The following is a 13,450-nucleotide window of genomic DNA, read 5'->3' on the forward strand; positions in this document are numbered from 1 at the left end:
AGCAACGTAAACGCGCGTTTTCCACTATTTACACCGTGGCAGATGTACCATCAGGAGCGGTAAACGACCGTTCCATCACGCAACTTTTCTGTGCACCGCCGACTACACACATATAGGTAAATGCTACGGTATTTTAACTTTGTTATGTCTACTGTTTTGCATTTCACGTTATTTCTAACTTCCCTGTTTTGGCACTATTTTACAACTTTACAGTACCTTTGACCTGAAGTTGGCCAGCATAAAATCCAAATCCAAACATCATATTGAAAGTGACGTGCACTTACGTGGTGTTTATGAAATGAGTTGTGCTCTGAGCTACATCCAGGTGGCTAAAAGAGCCACACCCAAATGTAAATGCTACATGACATTAAAATCAAAGTGAAAGATTGCGTGACCGCTAACTCTAGCCACACGACAAATAAGAGGTTCGACTGAGTTGGAAAATTGATTAATTTAGTCATAAGAAAAAACTCATAAAAGAACATTCATTGTAATGTCACTCATAAAGAAAGGAATGTAATTATTATTATGATCCAGGGAATGTTCACATGAATCAAATATTAAACTAAAGTGAAAAGTGCGTGAACACTGTGCATAAGAGCAGCTTGCAGCATCATTGCTGAAAACAATATCTAATCTGAAGAATTTGTTTTAAATAAAAAGGGAACACTAGTTATTGGACCTGTTCGCATGGGAACGCTATGAATGGGCTAATAAGGAAACAACAAAGTAAATGGCGTAGGTAAAGGAGATGTAACATCGGTACATTGGATAAGACTTGAAACAAAATTATTTATTTCTTAAGACATTGATTCAAGACATCTATATAACTGCTGTTACCTGGTAACTACGTAGAATTGCTTGTGAAACGCTGTACGATTCACAACAGAATCTCTTAATTTAGAATCTCGGTCGCAATTAAAGGGGGTTGGGAAAGGTTTAATACTCTCGTTCGGACCCACATTCACTCAAAGAACAGCAAGGGCGGCCACAACACCACCATACAACGAGGCTAGGAGGCTTGTTCCACTGTGTTCAGAAATGGTCATATAAAAGAGTAAAACTGAATATCACGGTTGCACTTGAAGTTTGAACCTCGGTTTGGAGAAACCGCCTCAACGAGAGCCACACATACTCGCTTACTCCCTTAACATACAATCACAAACCACAAATACAGTTGAATAATCCGGGCAGGATATATTCCGTAATCAGAACAATAAGTAAACTCCGTAATCAGAACAATAAGTAAACTCGAGGACAGAGGGAGGGGGCCACCGGGAAGTTAGGCTCACAGTTAACTCGTGTGGCCACGTAGTTTTCTGGAGACACCATTTCTAGGTACCGTGGCCAAATTTTAGCAACATTGAATCACGCAGCCGCGAACAATTAACATTTTACCGAGGACATATTTGAATAGACAAAGGGTAATGGCAGAGGGCCAACAAACCCTAATATTAAGCCACGTGGATGGTTTCCAACGGACATATAGTAATGAAACAAAGAAAATTCACAAAGAGGCAAAAATTATCAAGATTCGGAAAAGAACAGTATGTATTCACACGTAGTCGCAGGCGCACAAACATTCACACTAAACCGAGGGCGCACTTCCTACGTGAGAACGCTTCGACATATGCAACACCTTTGCGCTACGTTCTTCTTACGGACGAAAGTCTGCATTAGGAATCAAACTGAAAGTCTGCAAAACCCTTGCATTCCTTGCTGCGACCTAGAAAAACAATCTTTAAGACAAAACGCGAGGCCAAAAACTAAAGCTCCCCTCTCGCTATGAGACAACGCGCCACTCGGTTAAATCAACTCACCTTTCTTCGAAGAGACCTCGGCTGCAGACCCTCGGAGAGGTGGCAGCATACTGCCAATATCACCCTTAAACTTCTCCCACACGACCTCGTGGCCAGGAAAACCCAGAGATGAGGCTTCCGCCACCAACCTAACATCGGTAACTTGCACACAAGGGGAACAAACCTCTTTGCCTACCCGAAAACTACAAGGGTTGACCATTCTGTAAGACTACCCCTTATTCTCTGCAGCAGACTAAACCACCATACAGCAAACTAAAAGACAACCACATTCATTCAATCACGCATGCCAGAGAGTTTTGGAATAGGAGAACAAGGGTTAAACATTTTATGGAATCATAGTCGTGGGTTGGGTTACATATAAAAATATGGAAGACTTATAACGGCGTTACAGACGCATTTACAAATCTGAAAAGAACCAACATGACAACCATATGACGCCCTAAAATCGTGGAAAGAAATAGGCTATGGCTAGATTGAATCATAGCTCAGTCTTCTCTGGTACGAAATTTAGCAACGAAAACACCCGAATTGCTCCGTAGGATGAAAAGTGCACTGGAAGTCAAATAAGATGATAATTAAAGGTGACTATAGGACCCTTTCAACTTTAGATATCGGTTGTTTCATTAAGTTGTAAAAAGAAAGGTCTAGTTTTAGTACGTTTGTGTAAGTACCGTGTGCATGTATTGTCGCTGCATGTAACGACACAGACTTAGATGAGAGCCCATTTGCCTTTGCTTATCGCGCAGTATTGATTCTGAGTGATTCGTCTCACATTTATCGGATACATTTGCGAAAATTTTGATTTTAACAAGTGTTGCATCACTGTATTCGTATTTTCAAATGATTTCAAATGCCGTTCAAAAGTCTAATCGTTTCATTAAAAGCACATTTCCATCTATGTTTCGGCTGATTCTCGAGTCAAGAGTATTAACGATACAATTAAATAACTTGTCTTTCTGGGTACTATCATTCAGCGAAAACCTCGTTTCAGTACCTTGACTCGTTCACGAATTAAAAGTGGTGGCACGAAGGCGACTCACACTGTGTCACCAAAAGGCTGTTGTATAACTAATTTCCAGAAAATAGTGTCGACTATTTCGTCATCACCTGGCAGATTTAAAAACTTAAAATTGTATGTAGCAAGTCTCCATTATTGCAAAGAATATCATAGTGCATGTTTTTGGAGTATTGGACATGTGCGAAACATTCCTTTCGTCTGTACCTCGAAGCAAAAACATGGTTCAAATGGCTCTGAGCATTATGGGACTCAACTGCTGTGGTCATAAGTCCCCTAGAACTTAGAACTACTTAATCCTAACCAACCTAAGGACATCACACACATCCATGCCCGAGGCAGGATTCGAACCTGCGACCGCAGCGGTCGTGCGGTTCCAGACTGTAGCGCCTTTAACCGCTTGGCCACTCCGGCCGACTACCTCGAAGCGGCCATGGCGTCACACGACCGCAAATTACTCGACTTACTGTTCCACCAATTCCGTCGGAAATGCTTATTGGTGGGCCAAGATCAATACTCTACACATTTACAATCAATCAGAGCAAGCGCTCTGGCCTGCAAGACACGATTAAACTACTTACAACTCCAAAGTCAATAACTATAAGTCCTGTAACTCTCAAACTACTTTCGGGAAACATCCCAAAATCCGACCGAAGGACTGGCTTATGTTTTCCACTAACAGTTCAATACACCGCCTCTAACTAGTTAAAAACAATTCCCGCAGATAAGCACCACAACAACAAAACAGTTATAAAGTTCAGAGCCATAATACAGTTGACAGTCATCAGGGAAATAACAACGCTGAACGCCACTCTCAAATTACCACGGCAACAAAAGTAATTTACTAGCCCCTACTGAACTTCGCCGAGACCATCTTGTTCATTAAAGCCCTACCGTCCAGCCAGCTAGTGGTTACGTGACGTCATCTGAGGGATGTACCTACCTTGAATGGGCACGTTCACTAAAAGGCAGCATTGGCCAGGACACCATAAACTTTAGCACGAAATCTTGGGCTGCACTCTGGAACGTACTGTAGGAATCTCTCGATTTTCCGCATGGCAAGAAACTGCTCGTTTGGTCACAAAAGATCTCCCTCCCTCAAGACTACGGTGAAACCAACTCCGTCTCACAGGGCACACGATTTTAACCTTCCATGAGGGATGCCGGCCGATTTCTCGACTTCGTGATCTCTAAACGTTTCCACGACATTCATCCAGATTATAAAAATAAATCTACGAGGGGGGGGGGGGGGGGGGAGGGGGCTTTAGAAGTAATGCAATATTTTTTTCTGAAAGAAAGTTAGTTTTATTGAGGATCCCAATACATCATATTATTATCCACTCTTTTGGCTAGAAAATCCTATTTTCTACGTTCAACTTTCGGCCGCACGTCATCTCACTGGTAGAACCTGTGTGCCCCCATGGAACACTCCACTGACAGACGTTAAAGCCATGGTCTTACTGCATCAATAATCTGCCCATCATACACGTACTGCTTCCCAAAAGTGCATCGTTCATTGGGCCAAACAGGGATGGAAGTTGCTCTTTATGGCCTTTTGTTAGCCGGTGAGGAACCCAGCGGGCGCAGATCTTTGAGCACACCAAGGTGTGGACCAGTGTGTCAGCGCTACTAACAGAGACGTCCAGTTGTGCAGTGAGTGTTTGACGATCAGTCGGTCACCTGGAATGAATGTTCCGCACGTTCCTACATTACAGGAGTCACAGCTGTGGTCAGACATAATCGTTATTTGGCTATGTCAATTATTTATAACTGACTGACGTGGCGCAGTGATAATACACTGGATACGTGTTCCGAAGGACGGTTCTTCAAAACCCCGTTTTCCGTAATTTTCCTAAAATCATTAAACCAAGTACTAGGACTGATTTCCTTCCTCATTGACGCTCTCTTATAACTTGTATTCCGTCTTTCATGATTTCGTCAGTGACTTGACGTTCCTTCTTTCCATTACTTACAGCTATTTTACCAACTGCTGTCTAGCGTCTGTAGTCACAAAACTATTTGACTAAAATGGAATACGAGTCAGTGACCTTAGTTAATTGCACAGTATCACACTCTACTCCACGTATACGTGATGTACTGTTTGTAATCGCAGGATGCAATTAGTTGGAAACACTAGCAGGTAGGTGGCAGGCTGCAAATGTCGTGATCCACGTACGCTCTGCTGTGAGGTACCACTAAAATTTCTGTCAGTAGGAAAGCTTCAGATCAATCTTTGATTCGGAAGATTGCGCTCCAAGCGACAGGCGCGCATCCGGCCGTTTCTGTTTCCCATGTATGTGTTACTGAAATGATCGATTGAATAGATTGTGAGCTACCTAGCACTGTTATTCATGACATCTGTTAACAAACGTTTAATTGAAATTAATTGATTACATATCCTGGAATTTTCAGCAGTATTTTGTGCTTACGTTTTCATTAGCTTTCGTCTGGGTTGTCATCAGTCATTGTCAAGTAGTACTTGACTGTAGAGTGGTGCTGCTGCAGCTTATTTCTTGTTTTCTTTAAGTTTTGCCGTTTCTCTCTGTTTTGTAGTTTCTGTAGTGTTACATAGATCTGCATGTGCCTGACTACTCCATAAGCAATCTGGTAGACGCCAGCCTTTCGACTGCGTACGTGAACATGCAGGAGACTTCTGTTTCTAAGAGGATCGTCGAATAAAAACGCAGTACCACAGACCCACAGTTATATGGCTGATGTCAATCTGTTGTACATTTCAGAATATGTTTTTGCTTGTCGGTTGTGACTTTGCTGGAGAACAAAAGTCTACACTCTAGCAATAAACCGATAGTTTGAAAATCAGTTTCCTCTGTTGGTGTCCGCGAGATCCAGAAGGCAGTTGACACTGTGATTCTTTACTTATGGAGATGCTGCCGCGATATCTAGGGCGCCTTGTCACGGTTCACGCGGCTCCCCTCGTCGGAGGTTCGAGTCCTCCCTGTGGCATGGGTGTGTATGTGTTGTCCTTAGCGTAAGTTACTTTAAGTTAGCTGAAGTAGTGTTCAGGCCTGGGGTCCGACAACCTCTCATATGAACTTACCTTTTTTTTTTTTTTACGGAGGTGTTCGATACCGTTCCGAATTGTCGACAAATGAACAAAATACGAGCATACAAAATATTAAACCAGCTTTGTGATTTGACTGCAGAGTTGCTAGAAAACAGACATCATAACATTCTTAGTGGAGAGAAATCTTCAGACGTAAATGTAGCTTCGGGTGTACCTATGGGTTTGGGGAATGTTATAGGACCATTTCCATTGACAATGTTCTCCATGTAAATGACCTAATAGGTATAGTCGGAAGCTTCTGGAGGTTATTCTTGATGCTCTTGCGTACAGAAACGTAGCAAAGCTTGTAAATTTTACCGATATGCAGGAAAACTCAGATGATCTACGCTTGGTGCAGGCGTTGACTGTGGACCCTCGACATAGACAAACTCAATGTACTGCGCATAATTATATGGAGAGACTCGTTATTGTATAACTACAAGATTACCGAATAAGTACTGGAAGCAGTCACGCCTGGCAGTATGCATACAGAACGATTTTAAGTGGAACGAACACATATAACTGATTGCAGGAAATATAGATGGCAGACAGATTCATTGGAGTAATCTTCAGCTAGTGCTATCCACCTGCAAAAGAAGTAGATTATAAAGCCCTCGTTCGACCGATACCTGTAACTTACTGTAAGTTTGGGAGGCAATCTTATGTGCAGTTGACCAAGTGTTTTGCAATAAGTCTATGGCAAACAGAAACAACAAATACATGGCATTTTGTGAAATACAGCATTACAAACGTATTTTATATAACGACAGAGATGTAAATGTGAATACATTATAATTTATTAGTATGTAGTGAAAGGTCTCTGTTGGATTCCTTTCATGTTTGATTTCTTAAATCTGTTGTCATTTATGGAATAAATTCCTCTTCTAAATTTACTGTGGCGTTTCTGACTATCTGGGAGGAGACTGAGTAGTGGAACGTGTTACCTTTACACGTAAACAAGAACGATCTGTCACACTACGACACTTTAAAACACAGTTTATATGTAATTCATGTCACACAGTCTCATACGGAACCTACATCCGCTTTCTGTTATATACTGTATATGATAAGATACTGTCATCCCCCTTCCCTTCTGTGTGAGAGGATGAATGATCAAATGTGTTTGTAGTTGCATGCTTGAGGGTAGCAGACAAGGCTGTCTGCTAGAGAACAGTAGGACCAACGTCGGAACAGGTAGCTACGCTTCCTAAAAGCAAAGAGGTTTATATCCTTAGTATGGTTCAGTCCGTCCGTTGTCATGTTGGTATAGGAAGCTGCCCCTCTGGCCCCTTCCGTTTGTCTTTGTGAGCCACCCTCAGGAAACACGCTCGGCAGTAGGCAGTTGCTGTGGGACCGTGGCGAGCGTCTGAAGTGGTAAGATCTCCGGCTAAGCGCGTGTCTGCTAAGTCCATAGGACAATGGATTTGTTAAGTTCAGCCTAACTGAAAATTTAATCATCTTTATTTCGGGTTTAGCTCTAAAATATCTAAGGTTATCTTAAATTGCAGCGTAGTGTAATTCTCGTGTGAAGTTCATATTATTTTCCGGTTGTTGCTTTGTTACTACTTTGTGAGTAAAGTGGAACCACGTGTTGATCAGTAACTATAACTAAGATCAATCTTAAATGCGAATGCTTGTGTGATTATAACGTCTCGTCTTGACAATATTTTCAATATAGCAATTTTTCTTTATGTTCAACCCACGTGGGGTGTACTTTGCGAGACCAGTACCACGTGCTTATCTAACTGTTTGACCCATCAGGTTAATAGTAAGACGCTAGTAACCAGTTCAAGGTTTTTCTTTTGTCAATTGCTTTTCGATCGAATTTATTTTAATTATCAAAATTACTGTGGAGTTATACGCTTTCTGTAAACCAAGTTGACCACGTGGAGCATGTGGTGTAATCATCAAAGTAGCCTTCAGCTATTCTTTTTGGGAAGATTTCACAAAGAGTTAATATGAATTTAGTATACCAGTGTGTGGTAATTACATGACGGACAGGATTGTGTTACGAACGTAATTTCTTTGGGTGAAAACTGAATCTGTTGGTTGTGGTTAATTTCTTCTTGCTTATGTTTCAATTTCTTTGGGTGTTGTTTTGTGAATGCAGGGTTGTATGCAGTCTCCCAATCTTGGCTCCATATTTGATGTGTTCCGTAAGATTTTCACCATCCTAAATAAGGCACCAGCTTGTTACGAATAGAATTTAATATGCTGAAATTTCGATGATCAATCTTAAAATAAATTTCCAAATATAAACTGATTTCTTTCTTTTTATTTAAATTCTCCTTTTATATATATATATTACCGGTTGTTGTATGACTGTAAAAGATTATAATCAATGTTTGTCTGCTTGGTAAACCTAGACTAAATATCTGATGAAACAGTTGCCCAGTAATCCACGGTTAACGTCCCCAGACAGATCACGGCTTTTAACCCACTTTCATTGTCAATTAGCACCGATTTCAGCATAGCAAATTAATGTAGCAATATTACAGTAGTGCCATAAATAATGCTGACTGTTGCAGGTGCATACAATATTATAAGAATAGTTAATTGATTTGCAGACAGGTGTACAAATATTATTTATGTTGGTGCATACAAAGTACATCCTAGAAGCTACTCAGGAAAAGAGTGTTAGCAAATTCAAACTTCTCATTGATGATATTATCAGGGAAAAACAAAAATATTTATCAACAAATCAGAAGCAAAATAATATATTACAAAAGATATGTTGATGGTACAATCCTACTTTTTGGAGGTACAATCAGCGAAATTGTTGCGTTGGCAACAGAGCTTAGCAAAATGCATAAAATTATTAAATTCACACTTGAGCATGAAACAAATAAGAGCATAAATTTTCTTGATCTCAGAATCTATAAAATTAACCATGAACATCAGTTTATTTACTACAGGAAAAGCACCAACATAGATGCCAGCATTGACAATTCCTCATGTCTTCACAACCACAACAAAATGGCATATTTCAGTGCCATGGCGTACTGGATGCTAAGAGTACCTATGAGTCACACAGATCAAGAATATGAAATCAGTTTCATTAAGTAAGTTGTTTTTAATAATGACTATGATCCTATAATAATAGACAAACTCCACAACAAAACCACAGCTCCACAGCACAGCAGTTCGCACAGGATTCAATCGAAACAAATCCGCCTCCTGCAGAAACAAAACCTAAATATACCCATACATAAGCACAGTGTCATACCAAATTTCAAACCTGTTTAAAAAGGAGCATGTTAATATCAGCTTCTCAACTAATGAAACTTCCTGGCAGATTAAAACTGTGTGCTGGACCGAGACTCGAAAGCACAGTTTTAATCTGCCAAGAAGTTTCATATCAGCGCACATTCCCCTGTAGAGTGAAAATCTCATTCTCTAGTAATAGTAAATTACAACAAAAAGTGATCCACGATACAAACCTTTCCAAGGCCCCCTACAGGAATCAAGAATACACAAACTCCAATTTGATCCATGCACAGAATCCTATGTTGGTCGAATAGACAGAAGTTTTGCGATTAAGTACAATGAACAACTCAATGCCTTAAGGTCTGGAAACTTAAACAATTCTAAATTTGCAGCCTTCATTACAGAAGACAACCATCCAGTAACAAACATTGAAAGCAACTTGAAAATATTAGATTTAGCAAACAAATGACCCACTATGAATATATTAGAGAAAATAGATACAAACGAAAGAGCTTCCGCTGATAATGTCGATAATGAGCAGGCTGAAATCGCTAAACACTCCTTTCCTGAAAATCTTCCAGAACGTACTTTATATGCTCCAACGTATATATATTTGTACTCCTATCAGCAGGTCAAGAACTTCATCTTGTAATGTTGTATGTACCTACAATAGTCAGTATTATTTATGGCACTAAATACTAATAAATTATAATGTATTATCATCAATATTCAAATAGATCATTAGGATTTCACACGCCTCTTGCCCACATCTGTATCTACGTCGTGATATGAAGGGCTTCATTCAATAGTGGTACATTACCTCCATTTTTCTGTATATAATGCTTCTGAAATTAATGAATCAAACAAACAGAAAGAAAGGTTCATCTCTAGCAAGAAGCCATATTCTTGAATATTTCTGGTATCTCAACTGCAGATTTTTCAACGCTAATTTAACTTTAGGACTCTGTATCTCAAAATGAACAAAAATGGACTTGTATCACTATTGAAATAAGCCCTTCATATAAAATAAGTTTGTAGTGCCGTAATGTATTTATTGTTTCTGTCTGCATTTAATGACATAGATTTAACGCAAAACCCTTTTTCAGTCTAACATAAAAGTAACTGACTCTTCCTCTTCCAGAAAGAGCCGTATCTTAGTGTCATTTCATTTCAGCATCTTTGACATTCCTGTATCTTCCAAAGTGTGCATTTGTTTCCGTATGTCGAATCAGAACGTGTGGTGCACATTGAAAATACATTTTGTGATTGAACGGAAGTGGTTTACATTGCAGTGCAGCGATTGTGATTGTGAACAAACAAACCTTCTTGAGACTGTATTCCATTGCAGCAAAACTGCCAAAACAAATGCACCAGATGGACATTCATATAAGTTGCATTCTAACACAAATATATATAGGGCAACCAATTGGTTACAGGTCTGCAATTGTGAATTACCATTCATCCTAGGGCGACTTACAGGAAACCAAAGTATAATTTGTTTTGATGAAAGCACGAGAAAACCCACCTGATGATGAACTTTGAAAATTCGAAACCCATCACTTTATTTTTTAAACAAAATTGACGTCCAACCAATGTGTGGCTGCCAGCTCTACATCATCTACAATTTATTTCATATAAAAGCTACAGTCTCTAGCCGTGTTTTTATTTGACAAAACTGCACCATTTTTAGTGAACTACCTACTGTGGCTTCAAGCTGGCAGCGATGTAAATCAATGGGCAAAGTTGAAAAGTTGTTCCAGACCGAGATTCGAGACCGGGTCTCCCGTTTACTAGGCAGCAGCTATGACCACTAAGCCACCCGGACACAGTGGTCATTGCAACTACATGGTTACCGTAGCATGCCTCCCTTCAGACCTAGATTCTCAACTTATCCTCAAACTGCGATTTTAGTGTCCCTTGGCCACTATCGACATTACTTGTGGCATTTCACCGAGTCGGTTGTTTCAGTCATGTACAAAGTAACAGACAGCACGTATTTAATGTGCATTTTCAACTTCTCGCGGCGTAATGGAGAGTCCATTAAATTTCGGGAATGCAGCCGCGCAAATAAAATTTTCTCAAATGATATTTCGGCCGCGTATTGTCCAGCCATCAGAGTGAGTCACAAGACTGACGACAAGCTGCGAAGGGCGGCCTTATATGCTCCACCGCGGCGGGACTGCGCATGCGAGTCGCAGACGCTAGTCGGCGACGAAGAAATACGCTTACACATGCTCCGCCCGTGGCGATGGCGTACAGCCACTGGATTCGCTTATCGACGTGTGTTCGGCGGCGATGACACCATGACGACTTCTCTGAAGTTCAATTACTCCAAGAGCCGGATTCCATGCTTTGTCCAAATTAAAACCATTATCTCTATTTATTAAATTATTAGCTAATCTAATCCCTATAGCTTCCTTGAAGACAGAATCCCAAAAGGAAGACGTGGATGTTAAAATCTTCACATCACTGTAGATCATGGAATGCCCTGTATCAATACAATGTTCGGCCGCAGCTGTAATAGGCCTGTGTATCTTCGATGCTCTACACATTTCTCATGAACGGTGCGTGTTGTTTGAACTATGTATGACTTCTCGCAATATCCAAAAATGGTTCAAATGGCTCTAAGCCCTATGGGCCTTAACATCTGAGGTCATCAGTGCCCTAGACTTAGAACTACTTAAACCTAACGACATCACACACATCGATGTCCGAGGCAGGATTCGAACCTGCGACCATAGCAGCAGCGCGGTTACGGGCTGAAGCTCCTAGAACCGCTCGGTCACAGTGGCCGGCCACAATTTCCATAAGGGACCTGATACAAACCCGCTTTACGATGAAGTAAATCGTCCTTTACAGAGCGTAAGGGCACACAGTCATCGATTCTGAGGCTTTGGCAGGCTGACATCTGCTGATATTATGGTGAACTATAGTTCAATTCTTTTATCTTGGCGGTTCGCGCATGCCCGCCCAGACGCGGGAGATTGCTGTGTTGCCAGTTGTACGCGGCAAGAGAAGCAGGGCCATAGTATAGTTCGCAAACTTATGTTTAGGGGGGAGCGCGAAGTTTATGAAGTGAAGCCACCACGGCCGCATTAACCCTTTCGCTGCTACAGAGACGTGCTCCCCGCATTCCGCGATGTGCGCGATTTTGTCATCATTGCATTGCTCGCCTGTGCAGACACATGGTGTTTCGACTGCTTTGACACACTTTATCATTCGATTTCATAAAAACTATTTGGCCCAAAAATTTGATTTTTACACATCTTCTTGACTGATACCTTCCCCCCATAAATGACAATTTTGTTTCGATGTTCAACGCAGTTATTGTGCAGCAATAGATGTAGTAAACCATTGCACGAAATTTGAGTTTGCAGAGGTAAAAGTCCATAGTGTATACTTTCCATATGGTCGATTTTAGTTGCCACTAGAAATTTCAAAAAATTACATTCAAAAGACACTTCGATATTGTTTTTAAATAAAGAATATTGAGCAAGGAACAAGGATTGAGCTCAGAACCTTTCGCTTAGCAGCCATACACTTTAACCATTACGCTAGCGCAGCTCGTCATTTAATGCATCATCCAGAGGACTTTAAAATGTCACACAAAATCCCAACAAACACTCTTGGTATGACTATGAATTATTCACGTTTCGTCGAAGTACAATAGGAAATAACAATTACCGCTGTTCTTTATTGCCTGAATTAGGAGGCTTATTGCTTCTTTGGTTTAATTAATTAATAGAATATGAAGCAGTTGGTATAAAGAATGTTTTTTCCAAACGTTCTATAAAAGAAAGTCTGCTATCAAGACATTGCTTTTGTTCAATTACCTTATTTATGACTGAACGTTTCTAAAACAGAACACACTCGTCCGTGCTCTGCACTGCAGTCGAGCTCTGGCAACGTCGTTCTCTGTTCATTGGCTGACTGTGTTTTGTGACGTCAGATGCGCAGAACGAACCTAAACTCGGCCGCCGTCATAAATGACGCGCACTTTAGTTTTATCTGTATCTGTAGGCCCACACTGTATAAATAAACATTCATGAAAATCTGTCTCACCGATTTCTCGGACATTCATTCCATATGAACCCAAAACAAAAAGCATTTTTGTTGCTCTGTGCTGCTCAATTGTTAACCAGGATGGTCAAGATAGTGTCTACATCATGTACGTAGTAGTAGTACACCGTAACTGGAGATATATCTCTAGTTTTATCTGTACCTCAACGCACAAAATGTGGTTACTGAAAATGATTACAACAAGGATCACGAAGTGTTGGAATGGTCATAATTGCGTGTGTGGTGTATTTAGTGTCTGTTCTTTGTTCTCATTCTAGATTCATA

The sequence above is a fragment of the Schistocerca serialis genome, chromosome 2 (assembly GCF_023864345.2).
Source record: "Schistocerca serialis cubense isolate TAMUIC-IGC-003099 chromosome 2, iqSchSeri2.2, whole genome shotgun sequence".
Taxonomy (NCBI): domain Eukaryota; kingdom Metazoa; phylum Arthropoda; class Insecta; order Orthoptera; family Acrididae; genus Schistocerca; species Schistocerca serialis.